Genomic DNA, 21,178 nt, shown 5'->3' with positions numbered 1-21,178 from the left:
TAGAAGTAAAACTATTTATACACAATATAATTGGAAGAGAGACTGAACTGATGGTTTCCCACAAATATGATTGATTTCCTTAATTAATCATTGAAAGGAATGTCAATATCTCTCTCTCTACCTCTCTCTATTGAGCTCATATCCTCTAGACCAAGAGCAAAACTGTCTTGATCACTCTTTTATGACAGAATCACAGTCTCCAAAATTTGAGGTGGAAGGAGATTTAGAAGTCACCTCATTCAATCCCTCCATTTGACAGAAGGGATATCTGATGCTTAAAGAAGGGACAGGACTTGTCCAGGAGCTTGCCTGTCTGCTTTCATCGCCAACTTTCTTCCTTTCTTCTCCTTTTTTCCACTCCCAGAGCCTCCAACCTAGTGAAAGTCCTCATCATTTTATCTTGCCTGGAAAATTCCCAATTCCTAGTTGGCCTGTGGTCTTTGACATCAAGTCTTTTCTCACTCAATGGACTCCAATCCAGACCTTGCCTAGTACTACTGTGTACATTATATTCGGTGAGTGATGGGGTCTCAATCAAAACAAGACAAGCATCCCCCCACCCAAGAAGCTCACACTTTCCTGATGATTGCAACATGTGGGACACATGAGTTTATATAAAGTCTCTACATAGAAAGAGGGCCTTTGGGGATCAGGAAATCTAGATAAAGATGGCCCCAAACCAGCCTTTGACAAACAATTTGCAGAGCTTGGTGAAAAGCACAGAACTATTCATTGTCCTATGCCTACAGCTGAATATTTTCTTAGTCTCTTTTTTTTGTTCCATTCACAAGATAGAGAATTGGTTTGAACTGCTCTCTGATCTAGTACAACAAGATGGATGGCAATTCAGTGTTCTCTGCAACACTGTCACTCTGGGTTCCTGGGCATTTCACTGAACTCAGATCGATTGAGAGATGATTTGAAGTTCCAGCAACTTTGGGAGAGAACAATTCCTCATTTAAGAGTTCCCTCTATCAATGATGTGCTCCAGATTTCTCTTGGGCTAGGTCTGTGTTCTCCTTCTCCTTGTCTTTCAGGGGGTATTCAATTCTCTTCTGAGCCCCTTTCCTTCCTGTCTCCCTATCTCACTAGTTCCCTGCTCTCTTGAGAAATTTGTTTGGGGCTTCAGATGGGTATCCTTGGCAGAAGGGTAGTAGAATTTCAAAATTTGAAGGGAACCAGTTGACCAGCTAGTCTTAGCACAAAGCATGGTATAATAAATATTTGTTGATTGACAAGGAGCACAGGAGTTTTGAGAACTTGATGCTCATGGACAACTCTGGTGTCAGGATAACAATTTCGTGGCCTCTCAGATTGAGCTTCTGAATCACTTCCTGCAGGCTGAACATTGGTTGCCATCAGTACTGTTGAGAAAAAGACTACCTCCTGAGATGGTCCAGTCATCTTTGCAAACCTCTCATTGTCACAGCTAAAAACGATAGTCTTTCACCCATTCCTTTTAGTTCTGTCCATTGGCAGACCAGTTCTGATGCCTCTTCCATGTGACAGCCTTTGCCTACATGAAGATGGCTCATATCCCCTGAGTCCTCTCTCATTTAGCCCCAGCTGCTCAGTTCCTTCAACTGGTTCTTCTGTGGTATGATCTTGAGGCCTTTCCTCACACAAGTTACCTTTTTCTGAAATATTTCCAGGGGTTGAACCAATACCTTCCTAAAGCTATGTTATCCTGAACTCGACAGTCCAACAAACCAGAGATGGTCTAATCATGGATGGACAGAACAGAACCATCCCTCCCCTCGTTGGAGACATCCTCTCTCTCCCTTCAACCTAAAGAAGACTGATTGCATGAGTTTTCTGACCTGTCCTATTATTGGCTTTAATGAAAAGAGAGAAGATGAGCCAATCAAAGAGAAGATGAATCTGTCCCCTTCCCTTTTTTCCTTAGTTCCTGGGATACCATATCCCAACTCTCCCAGCTAGTCTGCAAGTTGGATGTGAAGGCCCCCAGGATACACAAATAGTAGAACACAGGTTCACACTCAGGTTTGCCTCTCAATGTAGTTCTCTTTCTATTATTACTTTAGAGTAAACAAAGTTGATATGTAAGTGTTTATAATATGCTGTCAATATTGTGAAACTATGTCATAGAATGTTTATGTGTTACTATGTGTGTAGATAGCTCTTTATCCCCATCACTCTTTCCCATTCTTTTTGTCTTCCCTTCCCCTCCCTTTCTCTATTCCTCTGTCTGTCTGTCTGTTTGTATGTCTCTCAGGTTGTTGGTCAGGGGGAAGTTCTCACTGTTTATAGAGACACTGATTGGGAGAAACAGTGCAGGAGAGTAAAAAAAGGGCTGGTCTTTGACTCAAAAACCTGGGTTCAAATTCTGCTTTTGATGAGTATAAACCCTGTGGTCTTGGGCAAGTCACTCATCTTTTCAGAGCCCCAGCAGCTATCTAAGCCCATGAGAAATAGAGGAATTGCCAATTTATCTCATTATAGCGAGTTCCCATACTTGAGTAATCACAGGTATTGAATTCATATAAAGGCCTGGAAAAGAAGTTTCTGGGTTTACCATTTCCTTGTTTTAACTAAATAGTATCCATTACGGATGATGTGGCAGAGACTATTAAATTGGGAATTAAGATAATATCACTTGGTCTTCTGGACAAGATGGCAGAGAGAAGACAGGCACTGTTCTAAAGTCTTTTGATATTCCCTCATAAATAATATGAAACAAACCTCTTAACAGAAATCTGATCTACAGAACCCATAAAGAAAAGCCAGGAGAACATCCACCTCAGGATTTGTCTTCAGAGATCCTGGGTGAGTCTGGGCACAGAGGGTGGACTCTGAGGGGAGCATAGACCAGTTGGAGCCTGGGAAACTGTATTAGCCATGGATTAGCCTGATTAGCAGTGGGGCTGGAGCCCAGGAAGCTGAGGCTTGATCAGGAGGTCGGGATAAAGCCTGGTCGGCTGGGGGGCTCTGGTCAGCTAGGGAGCAGAGGCATTCGTGTTGGCGCTGAACTTCAGGAGTTCACCGGCAGGACTAGAGGGAGAGTTCTGGTGCAGGAGAGCTGCAGACTTCATCTCTGGGCTCCTCTGACCCTGAGGAACTCAGAGTTCACACCTCTATTTCACCTGAAGCCTCTTCCCAGAACAAACACAATTAGGACTACTTCTGCCCCAGGCTAAGGCTGAGGAGCAGAATCAGTTTGGCTGTGAACAGGGAGAGTAATGACCTCATTAAAAAGTCAAAAGTATTTAACAGCTTCAACCACTCCCTCTAGGTCAAGGGAGAGGGCCTCAATCAAGGTCACAGACACTCCAGAGAAAGCAACCAGCATCCCCTACTGGCCAGCTGTAAATATTAAACTCAGTGAGCAAAACCTCTAGCATGCCCAACTGGCCAGCTGGAGATATAATAATCAGTGAGCAAATCCTCTAGCACCACCTACTGTCCAGCTGAAGATATTATACTCAGTGAATAAAGCCTCTAGGAATCCCAAGACCAAACCTCTGTGAACCAGCCCCTTACCAATGCAAGGTCTTAGGAGAATTGAGAAAGGCCAGTGCAAAGGAGGGTCTGTAGAAAAATTCTTGGAAGGAAAAGACACTAAGTCAGATAGAGCTAGAACCTCTGAGGAGAATATGACCTGCTCTCTAGCATAGAAAGACTTCCTTGAAGAAATAAGGAAGTAGTTTAAAAATCAATTGGGAAACTTGGGAGAGAAAATTAACACTTTGCCACAAGAAAACAATTCTCTCAAAACCTAATTGGTCAAATGGAAAATTACAAAAATATAATTGGCCAATTGAAAAGGAGTTGTAAAAGGTAAATGAAGAAGAAGAAAATTCTCTAAAAAAAAAGAATGGAGTCTGTGGAAACTAATGACTTCATGAGACAGCAAGAGTCTGTTAAACAAAACCAAAAAATAGAAAAAATAGAAGAAAATGTAAAATACCTCATTGGCAAAACCGCTGAACCTGGGAATAGCGAGGAGGGACAACCTGAGAATTATTGGTCTTTCTGAAAACATTGAAGAGAAAAAAATCCTAGACTTAATATTACAGTATTTAGTGATGGAGAACTGCCCTGATACCATGAAACCAGAGGGCAAAATAATTATTGAAAGAATACATTGATCCCCTCTGGAGAGAGAGAGATCCTAAAATGAAAACACCAAGGAATTTTGGGCAAATTCCAGAACTATCAGAAGAAGAACTAAAAGAGAAAATCCTGCAAGTGTCCAGAAAAAAAACAATTTAAATACTATGGAGCCACAGTGAGGATTATGCAGGACCTGGATGCATCAACATTAAGGGATCGAAGGGCCTGGAACAAGATATTCCAAAGAGCAGAGGAGCTTGGAATGCAGCCAAGAATCCACTATCTAGCAAAGCTGAGACTTCTCTTTCAGGGGAAAATATGGACATTTAATGAAATGGAAGAATTCCATCAGTTCCTGATGAAAATACCAGATCTAAAAAGAAAATTTGGACAAGAAATGAGAAGGTTAAAAAGGGGGAGGGGTAAAGAAAAAAACTGCTATCCAATAAAAATAAAAAGTCAAGAATTTCCAGGGATTCAATGAAAAAAAGTTCAAAAGAAGGTAGCTTAGCCCACCTGATCTAAAATTATATTATAAAGCATCAGTCATCAAAACTGTCTGGTATTGGCTAAGAAATAGGGTGATGGACCAGTGGAATAGACTAGGTGCAATAGCAGGAAATGATTATAGTAATCTGCTGTTTGATAAACCTGGAGTCCAGCTTGTGGTATAAAAACTCTGTCTTCGACAAAAACTGTTGGTAAAATTAGAAGTTAGTATAAAAGAAACAGATTAGACCAACACCTCACAACCTGTACCAAAATAAGATCAAAATGAATACAGGATTTAGACATAACAAACAAAATTATAAGCAAACTAAAAGATCAATGAGTAGTTTACCTGTCAGATCTATGGAAAGGGAAGCAGTTTATGACTAAGAAAGAGATGGAGAATATCACTAAAAACAAACTAGATGATTTTGATTCCATTAAATTAAAAAGCTTTTACACAGACAAAACCACTGTAACCAACATCAAAAGAAATTTAGTAAATTGGGAAACAATCTTTACAAACAGTATTTCTGACAAAGGACTTGTTTCTAAAATATACAGAGAACTGAGTCAAAATTTTTTTTTATAAAAAGCCATTCCCTAATTGAAAAATGGTCAAAGGATATGCAATGGCAATTTCCAATTGAGGAGATCAAAGTAATCCATAGTCATATGAAAAAGTGCTCCAAATCATTACTTATTAGAGAGATGCAAATTAAAGCTTCTCTGAGGTACCACCTCACACTTCTCAGACTGGCCAATATGACCAGAAAGGACAATGATCATTGTTGGAAGGGTTATGGGAAATCTGGGACACTAATACATTGTTGGTAGAGCTGTGAGCTCATCCAATCTTTCTGGAGAGCAGTCTGGAACTATGCCCAAAGGGCAACACAAATATACATACCCTTTGATCCAGCAATACCACTGCTAGGTCTATACCCTGAAGAGATGATGAAAAAGGGTAAAAACAATACTTGTACAAAAATATTCATAGCAGACCTGGAGGGTTTTGCATGAACTGATGCTGAGTGAGATGAGCAGAACCAGAAAAACACTGCACACCCTAACAGCAACATGGGGTGATGATCCACCTTGATGGACTCACCCATTCCATCAGTGCAACAATCAGGGACAATTTCAGGCTGTCTGCAATGGAGAATACCATCTGTATCCAGAGAAAGAACCATGGAGTTTGAACATAGACCAAGGACTATTAAATTTGGGAAAAAAACTGATATCTTATTGTCTGATCTTGCTATCTCTTTCTTGCTATCTACTTTCTGTTTGAAATGATTTCTCTCTCATTGACTTAAAAAGCATCATCCTTCAGTGCTGCAAAGGTCTCAGAAGTCATCTAGTCCAATTCCCCCATTCTACAGACAAGGAAAATGAAGCCTGAGTTGGAAGGGTGATAAAATAACCTGGTCACAATCATCACATTTGTGACTTGCAGAATTAGGGATCTACTCCAAACCTCCTGAAGTTGTTTCTAGCGTTTCTTCTGTGGCCTTCTGGCTTCCCTGTATGCCCTGAACAATGAAGTCCTTTAGGATAACCCATCTATCCCTACTGAAACCATGCCATTGTGAAATGGCCCCAGTCAGGTGTCCCTCAGCACTGAATGTGAGCACAAGGCTCTTTTGAGTCTTAATGAACTCTGACCTCCACATATCAGGGGCTCCTAAGTCCAGAGCTCTCATCCTTTCTGTGTACCAGGTTGGAACAGCCCAGGGAGAGACTCAAAGATCCATCAGAAGATATGTCTTGGTTAAGTTGGACTTCTTATTTTTATGTCAGGGATGATGTAGGATTAAAGAAACTTTAGGTCAATGAGAAACTTGAAGTCAGAAATCCTTAGTTCTAGTCTTGATGCTGCTTCTTAGCCATGTGGACTAGAAGGGACCCAAAGAGCAATGGGTTTGGAGATAAGGGTTTGAATGTTGGAATTTTTAACACCTGAGAGATCTTGGGTAAATAATGTAACTTTCTGGGTCTCAGTTTCTTAGCTGTAAAATAAAGACCCTGGACTTGAAGGTCCCTGAATTGCCCGTCAGTTCAAAATCTATATACTCTTATGATGCTGTGATCATTGAGCTCAAACTACTCATTTTGCAGATGAGAAAACTGAGATTCAGAGAGGAGACCTACTTGCCCAAAACAACATAGCTATCTTTTTCATAGAGAACAAGTCCTTCTAACCTAACTATGAGTTTACCTGGCATTATAGCCTATTCCTTGCTCTCCTTGCTGTCAGCCCTAGAGGTAAATGTCATTCTCATGGACATGCAGACACTTCAGCCACCCAGAAATTCCTGTTCACAAGATTAAAGGCTTGGGAGGATCACTGAAAAGACCTAGGCAAATAGCTGAGGTTGGCTTTCTATTCTGACCTCCATTTTACAAAATCCAACAATAAATAGACAATTGATCCCATTATGGGTTTCTAAACTTTGGGCCTTTAAACCTTTAGCCTACAAGTACCCACTGGGTTTGTGCCCTTGCCATACCTACCACCATGCAGAATGAAATGTAGTTGAAAGTCTTATTTCAGGATTTTCTCCCAACCCAAGTGGAGGTCATGGCCCTTGAGGAGGAGAATTCAAGGACACAAATGAGAAGAATCTGGAAAATCACTTGTCCCCTGCTTCTGGGGAATGGAAACCCCAAAGATGAACTCTTGAATGTCCAGAGGAAGTACTGTTACTATCCTTTGATGGGACACTCAGGGCTCTGGATGGGTGAGAACACAACTACTTTCAGTGAGGAATAGGACTTGCCTTAAATTCATAGGTTCTAGACCTGGACAGAACTTTGGAGGTCATCTACATTGTTCCTTCATTCAAAAATGACAAAATTAAGACCTAGGAACATTAAATAATTTGCAAAAGGTCATGCAGACATAAGTGACTAAGGAAAGATTTGAACTGACTGATGCCAAAGTCAGGGTTCTTTTCACAATCATGTTCTTTTGCCCCATAGAATTGTCCCATAGATCCGAATTACCCCATAGGAAAAAAAACTTTATTAAGTTCCTATTAGAGAGGAGCTTCACTGGAGGCAATCCAGGGATCTGGTTTAGTTCTCATTGCCAATGGTTTGGGTTTCCTCTATTATATCTGATGTGAAAGTTTAACTCCTAATTCTCTATTCATCCTGCCTTGATTGCCCTTCATGATCAAAGCTGAGTTGTTATTGCTCACTTGTTTGGTCATGTCTGACTTTCCATGACCTCATACTTTCCAGGGATTTGCTTGGTAAAAATTCTGGAGTGGCTTGCCATTTCCTTCTCCAATGGTTTTAAATAATTGAAGTTAAATGCCTTGTCTGGGGTTACAGAATTAGCAAGTGTCTGAGGCTGGATTTGATCTCAGGTCTTCCTAACTCTAGGTCCAGTATTTCATCCCCTCAGTCATTTAGCTGACCCAACTGAACCTCAAGTCCCCCTTCTTTGCTCATTTTGGTGAAGGAGATCAACCCACTAAGTCAGGATTGGGGACTGGCCATCAGTGGGCACAATGGGTATATTTGACCCTAGGAATTTTTCCTTTATGAATTGTTAGTCAAATTTTTCTGAGTAAAAATGAATTTCCCTGAGGAAGAAAAATTAGTCAAGAGAGATCAGGCTTAGGATTGTTGGTTTTGTATATCTGTGCCTTTCCATGTTTTCTATATGTATATATAGTCTTTTATTATAACAGGAGCTGCTGAAGGGAAGGAGCTGTTTCATATCATTTATCTTTGTATCTATAGCACCTTGTGCAGTGCTAAACATAGTAGGCATTTCATCCATGCTTGTGGACTGACAGACACTACAATTTGAAAGAGAGGTAGTGATAAGGAACAGCATTGCACTCTTTTATTAAAAGTTCAGAAATTTTCATTATAAGAAAAAATCATTTTCTATTCAAATCTGTAATAAACTTTTCCCAGATTCAGTAAATATATAAATAAATAGGTAAGTATGGAGAAATCAGTAAAGATCTGTTTTGGTCTTTCCAGTTACAGAAGCTTTGACAAATGCTGCATGGGCTCCCTCTTATGGAGGGAGTAACTTTTCTCACTATGTCACTGTTCAGATCTTTCTCCCTGCACTTATTGGACACAATGATCACTGCATTTTCTCAGGTAAGTTATTTCTTTATTCCACTTTAGGAAAAGCTAAGGGTAATATCCCCTTAGGACAGATAAAAGCTTAGACTTGGAGAGTTGGCAGCTATCCAGGGTCCTGATCATAATGTATACACTACCCATCCTCTCTATTTCTGCCCTGGAGGGCAACACATTTAGAATTGCTTACAAACCCTGAGCTGTCTATTAGGAGGTTCAAAGCCCTGAATAGTGGAGAGAACATTTGCCTCTCTGAAAAATTCTTCTCATTAATATTCAATTAGGGACAGCTAGGTGTTGCAGAGGATAGAACACTAGTTCTGGAGTCAGGAATATCTGAGTTCAAATCCGGCCTCAGTCACTTGATACTTACGAACTGTGTGACTTTGGGTAAGTCACTTAACCCCATTGACTTGCCAACAAAAGGGAGAGAGAGAGAGAGAGAGAGAGAGAGAGAGAGAGAGAGAGAGAGAGATTAAAGCCTAAAGCTCATTAGCTTACTGCTCTCCATATAAATTCAAACTGAGATATTATGGAAACTGATAGGGTATCTTAGAGTTAGCATAGTCCTGACTTTCACAAACTAATTTAATATGGTACATTTTGGGTTTCAACAATGTCAACAGAACTTCCAAATGTTCCAAAAAAGGAAAGGTCTGGCTCAATGGAATGGTTTTTTTTTTTTAGGTTTTTTGCAAGGCAGTGGGGTTAGGTGACTTTCCCAAGGCCACACAGCTAGGTAATTATTAAGCGTCTGAGGCTGCATTTGAACTCAGGTACTCCTGACTCCAGAGCCAGTGCTCTATCCACTGCACCACCTAGTCACCACAGGAAAAAGAAAATATTAAGAAAATAAAAACTTATAAGATTTTTCTCTTAAAAACAAATGCTTAAAATGAAAACCAACTAATATGATGGCTTGTGAGATATCACATACCAACCTGTGAGAGCTGCTTGGTATTGGCACAGTTCATGCCTCCAATGTAGACCATGTTTGGCATGATTGGCCTGGGGAAATCCAGCAGAAAGTCTGATCTTAGGAGCCACACAGATCCATGGCTCAGAACATCAGCTATGCTTAGATCTCTCTGATTGAGTTCTGAAGCCAATCTTGCAAAAGATGAAAAAAACACATGGCATGCCACAGACTGGGGCAAAGCATACAAAAAGTTCTTTATGCGCTCCAGGAAAGTCATGTGGTCAGTGTTCTCAGTGAACATCCTTGGAACATAGGAAGGTGGATTAGGACACCGAGTGCCTTCATCTGTGAAATCACATGGGAATCCCCGGAAGTAATAGACAGCTGGAATAGAGAGATACTGAGCCAGGACAGCTCCACAAGGAAACACAGGATCAGTCAAAACAGCATCATAATGGGCCTGCTCCAGGGACTTCATCAGGTCTTTATCAGACACTAATTCAGTACAAAAGCTAACATACATGTCAGCATACATCTTCATGCCTATAGCCAAGTAAAAGATTCGTTTCAGGAAAGGTTCATTTTCAAAGAACCCCTGGGAATCATTGTGCATTATAGCAAACTGATCCTTGTTGAAGGAGACTGGAAAGGTCCTCAAAGTGTAGAATGGCCCTTCTCTGATGTGGATGGACAGCTCTGGAGCCAGAACAAGACTTTCATGGCCTCTCAGGCTAAGCTCCTGAACGACTTCCTGCATGCTGAGCCAGTGGCTGCCATCCATAGGGATCACCAGTAATTTCCCCCCTTTGGATAAGCCCAGGAAGGTGGCCCAGAAAGTCAGCCTCACCAGAGCCCTGGACCAAGATTGGAGCCCTGGGGCCATGTCTGCCAAGTCCAGGATCCCTAAGAGCAGGGTCTATCTAGACTCTATTCTGTACTTTGTCACTACCTGCCGGTTTTGACAATCCTTTCCCTTATCTTAATCTAGTCATGAAAGCAATAATCTTCATGAGACAAAATGTTATTGGAAGAGAGATTGAACTTTTGGTTCGTCACATATTTGATTGGCATTCTTTGATTAATCATTGAAGGAAATCTCTGTCTCTCTGTCTCTCTGTCTCTGTCTCTCTGTCTCTCTCCCTCTCTCTCTCTCTCCTTCACCACTTGATCTCTCTTCTCTAGACCAAAAATATACTCAGAGCAAAACTATTTTGACAACACTTGTATGTCAGGATCACAGTCTCCTCTATTTCAAGGTGAAAGGAAATTTAGAAGTCATCTCATCTAATCCTCCCAATTTACTGAAGAGTAAACCAATATCAAGATAAGGGAAAGGACTTGCCCAGGAACTTGACTGGCCATTGCCAACTTTCATCTACTTTATCTATCCATTTTTCTCCAATGAGTGATCTATACTAGATTGCATTTCCTCCCTGCTGACTTCTTACTTACTCCCTTATGAAATAGTTTTTGTTCCTATTTGACTAGAGTTTTCTGCTACACTCGTCACTGATATATACCCACCATTTTAGATTTCTCCCTCCCATCGCTTCTTTAAGCCTTCTGTCTGAGTTTCATTCCTGAAAGACTCCAAGACCTCTTGAGTCACCTGATGTTCACTTATTAGGTCTAAAGTTAGCAGTTCCCCTCTCTACTTTCTTTGTAATTTTTTCTCTCAAAGTCTACAGTGAATTTCAGGTCCTACCTGATTTCAAAGGAACCATAAGTGATTTAATAAGTCATTCGAAGTTTATGTGACATATAGAAATTTAGAGTATCCACCCCAGATGTTCACATGGACTATCTATGCCCAACCTGTGATAGAGCATTCCAAGCTCATATTAGTCTGATCAGCCACAGTCGGACACACTGACATTTGTCTCAAACAAAGAGATGTCCTTTTGGTTTTCTTTGATAAAAGAACATCCATCTTTTCCCCTGATCTAATCAGCTCCCATGGATTTAATTCCATCTTTATATTGCTAATTCTCAGATATATCTGTCCTCCAACTAACTATCTACTGCCCTCCAATCTTGCATCTCCAGGAGCCTTCAGACATCTGGTCCTGGAAATCTAGTAGATATAGTAAATGCCATTTGTCCCAAACAAAACTTATCGGCTTTCTCCTTAAGTCTCCTTGCTTTTCTACCTTTCCTGATTCTATGGATGTCAAAATCATCCTCCAAGGCCCTCAGGTTCGCAACTTGAGTCATCCTGAATTCCTCACTATCTTTCACTCTCCTGGTCCAAGCTATTTTCCTCTGTAGCATCTCTCCAATATACCCCCTTCTTTCCTCTCATGGTGCCCCCACTCTAGTGCAGACCCTCATCACCTCACCTCTGGAGTATTGCAATAGATACTGGTGGGACTGCCTACCTCAAGTCTCTCCCCTCTTCAATCCATCCAACATTTGGCTACTAAAGTGATTTCCCTAAAGTGTAGTCCTCCCCATTCAACAAAATCCAGTGGCTCCCTATTGTCTTTAGGAGCAAATACAAAATACTTTGTTTGGCATTCCCAGTTCTTTCTAACTCAGCCCCTTCCTTTCTTTCTGATCGTTTTACACCTTTCTCCCCATCATACCTCTTTTGATCCAGTGACACTGGCTTGCTAGATTTTCCAAGAACAAGATCTCCATTTCTCAGCTCTAGATGTTTTCACAAGGGTTGCTTTCTGTACCTGGTATGCCCCCTTTTCTCTTCTCTATCTCTTGGTCTCCCTGGCTTTCTCTAAGTCCCAATTAAAATTCTGACTTTTAATGAAAACTTTCATTGACCTCTATAAATTTTAGTGCATTATTCCCTATTTATCTTGTATCACTTTTATTTATATGTGTTTGGCATATCTTTTTTTTTTTAGTTTTTGCAAGGCAGTGGGGTTAAGTGGCTTGCCCAAGGCCACACAGCTAGGTAATTATTAAGTGCCTGAGGCTGGATTTGAACCCAGGTACTCCTGACTCCAGGGCCAGTGCTCTATCCACTGTGCCACCTAGCTGCCCCTGTTTGCCATATCTTTGTTTGCATAGTGTCTCCCTACTCTTTGTTGGGAAAACTTTGGAGGGCAGGGCTATCATTTCTTTTTTATCTCCAGTGTTTCACTCTGGAACACAGCAGGTGCTCACTAAACGCTTCTTGTTTGCTTGCTTGATGTATTATGAAGAGATGATGTGGCCCTATGACCCAAGTATGTATTCCTTCATATCTGCTCACACAAACATACAAATATCTCTGCCTTCTTGGCTGCAAACAAGCCCACAACGAGTGTGTCAGAGGAAGACTTGAGCCTTTCTGCCTCAAATATAGTTGATGGATTGATTCTTGTCTTTCACTATCAAAGAAGACCAACATGAGATCATATGCTATCATATCAAATTACTGTGTGTTTGACTGTGACTGATCAGACCCATATGAGCTCAGAATGTTCTATCACAGGTTAGGCACGGATAGTCCATGTGAAACCTGGGATGCTTGCAGACTTGTACACTTTATGTTTCTTTGAGCTGCTTCAATTCTGTCTTCCTCATAGAGCACAGCACCCCCTCAGATGAGGACATGCTATACTGGGAGATCCTGTGCTAGTGTGTTCCACACTGCACAATAGATTCCAAAATTCTTAAGAGAAACTTTCAGGGGGCAACTAGGTGGCACAGTGGAAAGAGCACTGGCCTTGGAGTCAGGAGGACCTGAGTTCAAATCTGACCTCAGACATTTAATAATTACCTATCTGTGTGACCTTGGGCAAGTCACTTAACCTGATTGCCTTTTGAGAGAGAGAGAGAGAGAGAGAGAGAGAGAGAGAGAGAGAGAGAGAGAGATTTTCCAGGGTATTCCTGTATTGTTTCTGCTGACTTCCCTGTGAATACTTACTCTGGATGAGTCTCCCATAAAATAATCTTTCTGGCAAGCATACATTTGGCATTGGAATAATGTGACCAGTCTATCAGAGTTGTATTCTCTGTAGTAATGTTTGAATACTTGGAAATTTATTTCAAGAAAGGACCTCAATGGCTGATGTCTTATCCTGCCTGCTAATCTTTAGAATCTTCCTAAGACAATTTAAATGGAAGTGATTCAGTTTTCTGGCAAGGTCTTGCTAGACTGTCCAGGTTACACAGGCATATATACCAATAAATTCAACACAACAACTCTGTGGACCTTCCTTTTGGTAGTTAGTATAATACTTCTTCTCTCTACATTGTCTTTCAGAATCTCCTAAATACTGAGCTAGTGCTAATAATGTGTGTTGTCAACCTCATTATCAATGTACACCTCCCTGAAAAGTACACTGCCATGGGAAGTGAACTTTTCCACCTCATTCAAACACCATATTGACTGTTCCTTGACCCTTTGTGAAGCCACACTGGCTCTCAGGGAGGTGACCATCTTTAGTCTATTAAGGAGGACTCTGGCAAGGATGTTACCAGTAATGACTAAGAGAGAACTACCCCTGTGATTGTCACAGGATACTCTATTCCATTTGTATTAATAGAGATGACAATGGAGGCATCTTAAATTTCTGGGGAATAACATCCTCATGCTGTATAACCTGGAACATTTCAGTCAATTTTTGGATGAAAAATGCACCCCTCAGCTTGTAGATCTCAACTGGAATAGAATCAGCACCAGGTGCCTTGCCACATGAAAAACACCCAATGGTGTTCAAAACCTTTTGTTTTTGTTCAGTTGGAGCTTCAGCTGGGGAAGGATTGACTTCCCTGAGGTAAATGGTCTATGGCCTCAGAATTGAATGATGATAGTCTGATGAGAACACTTTGGAATTGTTCAGCCTATCTCTCTGGGGTCATGTCCCTATCACTAATCAAGGTGACTCTATCAGCATTGAATAGTTGTGATGCACCATAGCTCTCTGGCCCATAATAGCCTTTAGTGTATCATCAAAGTGCTACTATCAGCATAAAACTGAATTTCATCTGCCTTTTTCCTGAGCCAGGAATCCTGTATCTCTTTAACCTTCACTTGTGCTTTACTTTTAATGAAATTAAATGCTACCTGTGAATTCTGGTTTTTTTCCATTTAGCAGCGTCTGTATTTCCCCCTCATTTTCATTAAACTAGTCTTGATGCTTGCAAGCATTTTGACCCTGATGAGCAAAGACAATATTCTATACTAAACCTCTGAAAATTGCACACTCCTTTTTCGGTTCCACTGTTGCCAACCATGTAATGGTTCACTTTTCCTCCAAGTGAGCCACAAATTATTCCTGCTCAGAGAAGCACTCCAATCTCTTGAGTCTAATCTTCTTTTGGTGGTCATTTTGCTTTGGGGTCACCGCTTCAGTTGAATGTGAATATTTAGCTTAGAGAGGATGTGTCTTTGCTCAGTCCAGCACTCTGTGCCACACATTGCCTTCATCACTCTCACATCCTGTTAGAGCAGCTAGGTGCTGCAGTGAATAGAACACTAGACCCAGAGTCAGGAGGACCTGGGTTCAAATCCAACCTCAGATACTTAACACTTACTAGCTGTATTATCTTGGGCAAGTCACTTAACCCTGATTGCCTTGCATCCAGGGCCTTCTCCAGTTGTTCTGACTCTGGTCACTGGACTAGATGGCTCTGGAGGAGAAAGGGGTGACCTCACACAACACCCCTCCCTCAAATCCAATCCATGTGCTTATCGTGGTATCACAACCCTGCTGTCATGATTTTCTTCAAAAATGAAGGACAAACACCACCACCAACAACACATCCTGTCTGTCTGCTCTCCTTACTATCATACAATGTTTGTTGTGTGAGTGCATCCAGTAAGTGACCACTGCTGTTGCAGTTTCCAACTCCATTGCTCCCAAAGACTCCCTGCCATATCTGGTAACCTGAGCCTCCTTCAGCACTGAAGTCAGCCAGAATTTTAAGTTTGTCTTCTTTTGGTTTTCCCAAAATTTTTCTTTGCCTTCATCAGAGTTCATCATGGTGAGAGCAGGCACTGATGATGGTGTTATGAGTTTTTTCTGCAAGTGGCAATGACATTGCCATAAGCCAGCCATTCATTTCTTTCTTTTAGGTTTTTGCAAGGCAAATGGGGTTAAGTGGCTTGCCCAAGGCCACACAGCTAAGTAATTATTAAGCATCTGAGACCAGATTTGAACCCAGGTACTCCTGACTCCAGGGCCAGTGCTTTATCCACTACTCCACCTAGCCTCCCCCATTCCTTTCTTTTGATAGGTATACAAGCTTACTGGCTAGTTTTGATTTTGATTGCTAAGTCTACCCCACCTTTCAGGGCACTCCTTTTCACTGTAACCACTCCAGAAAAATATGTATCCAACTCTGACTTCAGTAAGCTGGCTTTCATAATAGTTGCTTAGCAAGCATGTATAGAATTCAACTGAAATGGAATTGGAACTATCCCTGGGGCACCTTACTCTACCTTACATCAACCATTCTTATCCAAACTCTTCTGCTTCTGTGGATGACTTCTCCACTTTTCCAGTAACTCAAGTTCACTACTCTAGAGTTAGCTTTGACTCTTCCCTCTCCTTCAAGTCCAACACTCACTCAGTTGGCATCACTTGCCAATTTACCTCTCTAACATCTCTTTCATTCATCCCCTTCTCTTTCTTTCTAGAATCTTGGTTCTAATTTCTTGGTTCTAATCCCCTTTTTACCTAGTCTATTGTAAAACCCCTGATCTATCCCAATCTCCCAGTCTTTTCCCATTCAATATGATCCAACACAGTATTTGTTAACCCCTACTCTGTTTCAGGTGTCATGTGGGTCCTGGGGCTACAAGCACACGAAGGAGGTAACCCTCAGCCCCAGAGACCCACGGGCACAGAAGAGCATACACAAAGTAGATAGGAAGAGAAATGGGGCAATGGGAAGTGTTTTGAGTTATGGATGTCAATTGCTCTCTGCTTTGAGTAACATTCCACAAGACTGAAGTTAGGATGGCAAACTCATTGTCAAAAGGTATGGGGATGTACATGGTCTTTGCCCACAGTCTCCTCTGCTGAATCCTTCCTATCCTTCCTCCTTGACTACTATGTATGGACAGAGAAGCTCTGTCCTCCTCTGTCCTTCCTTGTTCCCAATTTTATCAGACCTCAGTCTCCCTTCAGAAGCCCAAGGTGACTTGGAGCAGCATGTAGTAGAATCTCCGAGCTGAAGGAGCTCCTAAAACATGCCTGAATGATAATAACCACTACAACTACACCAACACGCTAACATTCCCGCAATGTTGTAAAGTTTGAGAATCCCTTCACACAAATGACATCACACCTTCACAACGCCCCCGGGAGGCGAGTGTGTTGTTTTTATTATTCCCATTTTATAGATGAGAAAATTACGACCTGAGAGAAATGAATTGACTTTCCCAGAATCCCTCAGCACGGGTCTGATTTGGGAGTTGAACTCAGGCCTTCCTGACTTAAGGGATAACACCAAGTCTGATGCAGAATACTTATTGATGAATAAGTGGCCTATAGGTTTCATTTGACACGAGTCTTGTGGTGGGATGGACTACCCTCAGCAGCAATGGGTGGGTGCCTGCTTGGAAGTCATTGAGTAAACATGGCTGTTACTCTAGAGTCTCAGAAAAGTGGTTTAAAATGGATGAACAGGCAAGTCTGGACTGCCACATACACTCCTGAAGAAATGATTCGTTTCAGGGTGATCTCAGATGTATTGAAGAATTTAGGATTGAACATTTTTGACTTTTTTTTTTACTTTTTTGGACCAGTCTGGCTGAAAGTCTGGCATTTTTAAGCTAAACCAAGCATCAGTCACATTAGAGAAGACATAATTTGGATTATCTTAGTCCCACGACTCCCTCCCTTTGGGTACTGGCTCATTAGTGCTGAGTGTTTTCTCTCTCTTAAGCCATCTATCATCTTCTCTCATCTTATATCTGGAGCCCTCATCTCAATTCTGTTCAATTCATTTCAATTTGACAGACACTTGAAGGACTGGAATACAGAGACCAAACCAAAAGAGCACATGCTTAAGGAGCAAGGTCTGTGAAAAGGGGATGTGGGGCTGAGCCTGGGCACAAGTCTAATACAAGGAAGAGGCAACAGAAACACCTAAAAGTATCAAGAGGAAGCCCTATGAACAAGTAGGGAAGAAGAGCAGGATGAAACTTCTGGAGGAAGTGGCCTATGGGCAAGCTGGTAGGTTGTGGGGCTTTCTGTGCCAAATGTCTGGAGATGGGGCATGGAGTGGAACAAAGGAAAAATGAAGGAGGCAGGTTTAACAAGTAGGGCAGTGAATGTGGAAAAGGGAAGAATGGGAAAAGGAACTGGCCAAGTAAGTGAAGACCAGGCTGCACATAACAGATGCTGAATAAATCTCTGGTAAATGTTAAATAATCATTTCCTCTCTGTATACCCCATATTTCCTGTAAAATAAGAGGATATTCAGCAACTGCTTATGATGGTTGCCTCTAGCTCAAAAAGAAGCCTCAGATCCTATGATTCTCCAGACCAAGTGCATGGGATCTTTCTTTCAAATATGAAGGGTGCAATGTATGTTGGTTGAATGAATGCACAAAGCATCATCCTTGAAATACTCCTTAGGGTGGGACTTTGGTTAGCTCCAAACCATATTCAATTATGTGAAATAGCAAATCTGTAAAATAAACAATGACTTTTATATGGCAGCAAAGTCTCGAAATCATTGTTGACTTTGGAACAGCTTTATTTTTCTGTTGTGCCTATCAATTGTGACTGCATGGTGCCTCCCACTTTAGGGAGCATTTGGTTATTTGCCTTTTGTTAAACATTTGCCAATAATCTACATCCACAGATGATTCTAGATTTCATCTCAGAAACTCTGTCTAAAGTACAACTCTACGGTTGAATCTCTGGAAATCAGAACATGTGCACACATATGGCCATGTTGATGGCAGAACTTCATTTCCTGGAAGGGTAAAGGATGAGGACTGGGACTGTTTGCACATTGGTCTTGGTGGCCCCAGTGCTGAGTGAAGTGTCTGACCACTAAATTAACCCTGGTTGAACTGAACCCTTGTTAAGTATGAGCACAACAGCCAAGCTGAGATCAGTAATCAATTCGTTTCCTATTTAACTCAAGGCCCATTTAGCTTATGACTCATTTGTTATTCTTTAGGGTTACTGAAAGGTAGGTCTTATTTTTATTATCTCCATTTTATACTGTAGCTCCTGGTCAATGAGGAAAGAGCAGAGGTGAGATTACAACCCAGGGGTGCCCAACTTCAGCTCTAGCTCTTGTCCCACCGGGGCATCTACCATTCAACACTGCCCCCCCCCCACAAGACTCCCTTGTGTTTCTAGAACTTAAGAGGGAACTGGAAAATGAATGGGGTGTTCTCAAAGTTGCTGGACAATTTAATATAATTTCACGGGGAGCCCAAGGCTAAAGGATGCTGGGAAAACACTAAATGAAGTAGGAGTTAATTTCCATGGCATGCCAGACTCAACATGACCAAACAGATCTCATTATCTTTCCCCTTAAATCCCTCTTCTTTCTATCTTACTACTGTTGAGAGGCCCAGAGCTTCCAAGTCCTGCTTATGAGAACTTACAGCTCCAGGATTCTGATGTTTTATTTTGCTAACCCAGCTGGTAGTTAACACATTACCTGGTGGGATCAATGGGCAAGAGCAGGCATGAGACATAAGAGGTATCTTCCAGAAGACTCATCATTTTTGTGGTGAGAAGTCTTAATAGAGAGCTTAAAAACTGTTCTGGTGTCTCTGAAATATTAGTCAATCTAAAGAAAGGCTGGATCCAGGTGTACAAGCAGCAGTATTTCTAGGAAGACTTGGGCAAGAACTAGCTTGGATGAGGAAGTAAGGAAGAGTGTGATCTAAGCTACTGGAAGGACACTGTGGGCCAGACGCCGCAATGGGCCAATCCTATGGCTCCTCCTTCTGTGAAGAGAGCAACCCTGCCTGGCATCCTACTACTCAACTTTTCATGCCATACTGACATGTGTACGACGATCAGCTCCTTGAACACAGGGATCCTATTTCTTTGATTTTCAGAATCTCTAAGACCCATTTCTATTTTCCATGCAGGGTCTTCTTTTACTTTGTTCTTCACAGCCTCTCCATTGCTGTTCGGGCTCACATTTCAAATGCCTATGGGTCATCCTGAACTGGATATCCATCTTAACTCATCTTAAGACATCTTAAACTCAAATTGTCCAAAATTGAAGTACTTTTTTTTTTTACTCAGTCTCACTTTTAAACTTCCCTTTTACTATCAAAGGGACCAACATTTCCTCTCCCTAAACCAGGCACAAATGTTGAAAAACCAGGTGTCAGCCTCAGCTTCTCACTCTTCTCTTCATGCCCCTCCCTCTACCTCTCCCATGTCTTCCCAGGTAACTCAGATAACTGCCACCACCCTTGTATAGGTCCTCACCACCAGAGTCCAAGTTTTTCATTAACAACCTTTCCAGTCTTCCCCCTTACTCCCCAACAGTGGGTGACTCTAGATTGAGTGACTCGGGCCTTTTTTACTATTCCACTAATATTTCTCAGCTCTGAGAATTTCCTCTGGCTGTCCTCCCTGTCTGAAATGACTGATCTCCTTCAGCTGCAACTGCTGACCTCCCTGGTTTCCTTTACATCCCCCCAAAAACCCTACCTTCAAGGAGGCCTTCCCTCACTTCTCTTCATTGTCTTTTCCTTCTCTCCTTGCTCATTTTGTATGGATTGTGGCCTCCCCATCAGATGGCACCGTCCTTGAGGGCACAGACCATTTTTTGTGTCTTTTTGAAACCCCAGAATTTAGCAGAGTGCTGACTCAGAAGACATTTAATAACGTTGACTGAACTGAATTGAATTGAATTCCTGAACAATTCCCTTTGGCTTGATCTTGCTCCTCTACTCTCGCCTCATCCAGGTCATTCTTCACTTAGCTGACAAAGTGAACTCCCCAAAACTATTTGAATAAATAAAAAAAATTATTGAATAAACACCAGTGGTTTCCTCTCCCCTTGCAGATGAAATAGAAAATTCTCAGTTTTGACATTCAAAGTCCTTCATCTGGCCATTGCTAGTCTTGCACCACACATCCCTTCCACTTACTGTGGAACCCAGGGTCACTGGTGTCCTGGTTGCTCTCTGGAAGCTTTTCTGGCTACCTCTGCCACCTCTTCCTCCTCCTCTCTGTCTCCTGGCCCTTCTGAATTTCTGCAGTCTCCATTAAAGTGCCCATTTCTGGGGCGGCTAAGTGGCACAGTGGATAGAGCACTGGCCCTGGAGTCAGGAGGACCTGAGTTCAAATCCAGCCTCAGACACTTAATAATTACCTAGCTGTGTGGCCTTGGGCAAGCCACTTAACCCCATTTGCCTTGCAAAAAAAATCCCCCCCCCAAAAAAAGTGCCCATTTGTACAAGAAGCCCTTTCTTTTCTCCTCTCACTAACAGTGCCTTCATTTTTCCTCTCGTATCTGTCTGTATCTACTTAGTTACAACTTGTAACCCCTCATTAGACTGGCAGTTCCTTGAGGGCAGGGACTGTTCTTGGTCTTTCTTTGTCTGTCCAGCACCTGACCCATTAAAATGCCTTGTACAGACTAGAGAATTAATACAATTATTTGGATGAATGAACCATCTACAAGCTCCTGACTGGA

General features: G+C 41.7%; 1 protein-coding gene and 1 pseudogene across 1 annotated transcript in view; both read right to left on the bottom strand.

The window, feature by feature from the left end:
* The window catches only part of LOC141489139 (UDP-glucuronosyltransferase 1A1-like), an 80,296-nt gene that overhangs the window by 56,949 nt on the left and 2,169 nt on the right, over positions 1 to 21,178 (bottom strand). The window lies entirely within an intron of this gene.
* LOC141489141 (UDP-glucuronosyltransferase 1A3 pseudogene) lies at positions 91 to 12,538 on the bottom strand (annotated as a pseudogene).

This window comes from Macrotis lagotis, chromosome 5, assembly GCF_037893015.1.
Source record: "Macrotis lagotis isolate mMagLag1 chromosome 5, bilby.v1.9.chrom.fasta, whole genome shotgun sequence".
NCBI classification, from domain to species: domain Eukaryota; kingdom Metazoa; phylum Chordata; class Mammalia; order Peramelemorphia; family Peramelidae; genus Macrotis; species Macrotis lagotis.
The sequence above is the reverse complement of the archived record's forward strand: the minus strand, read 5'-3'. Positions and strand labels throughout refer to the sequence as shown.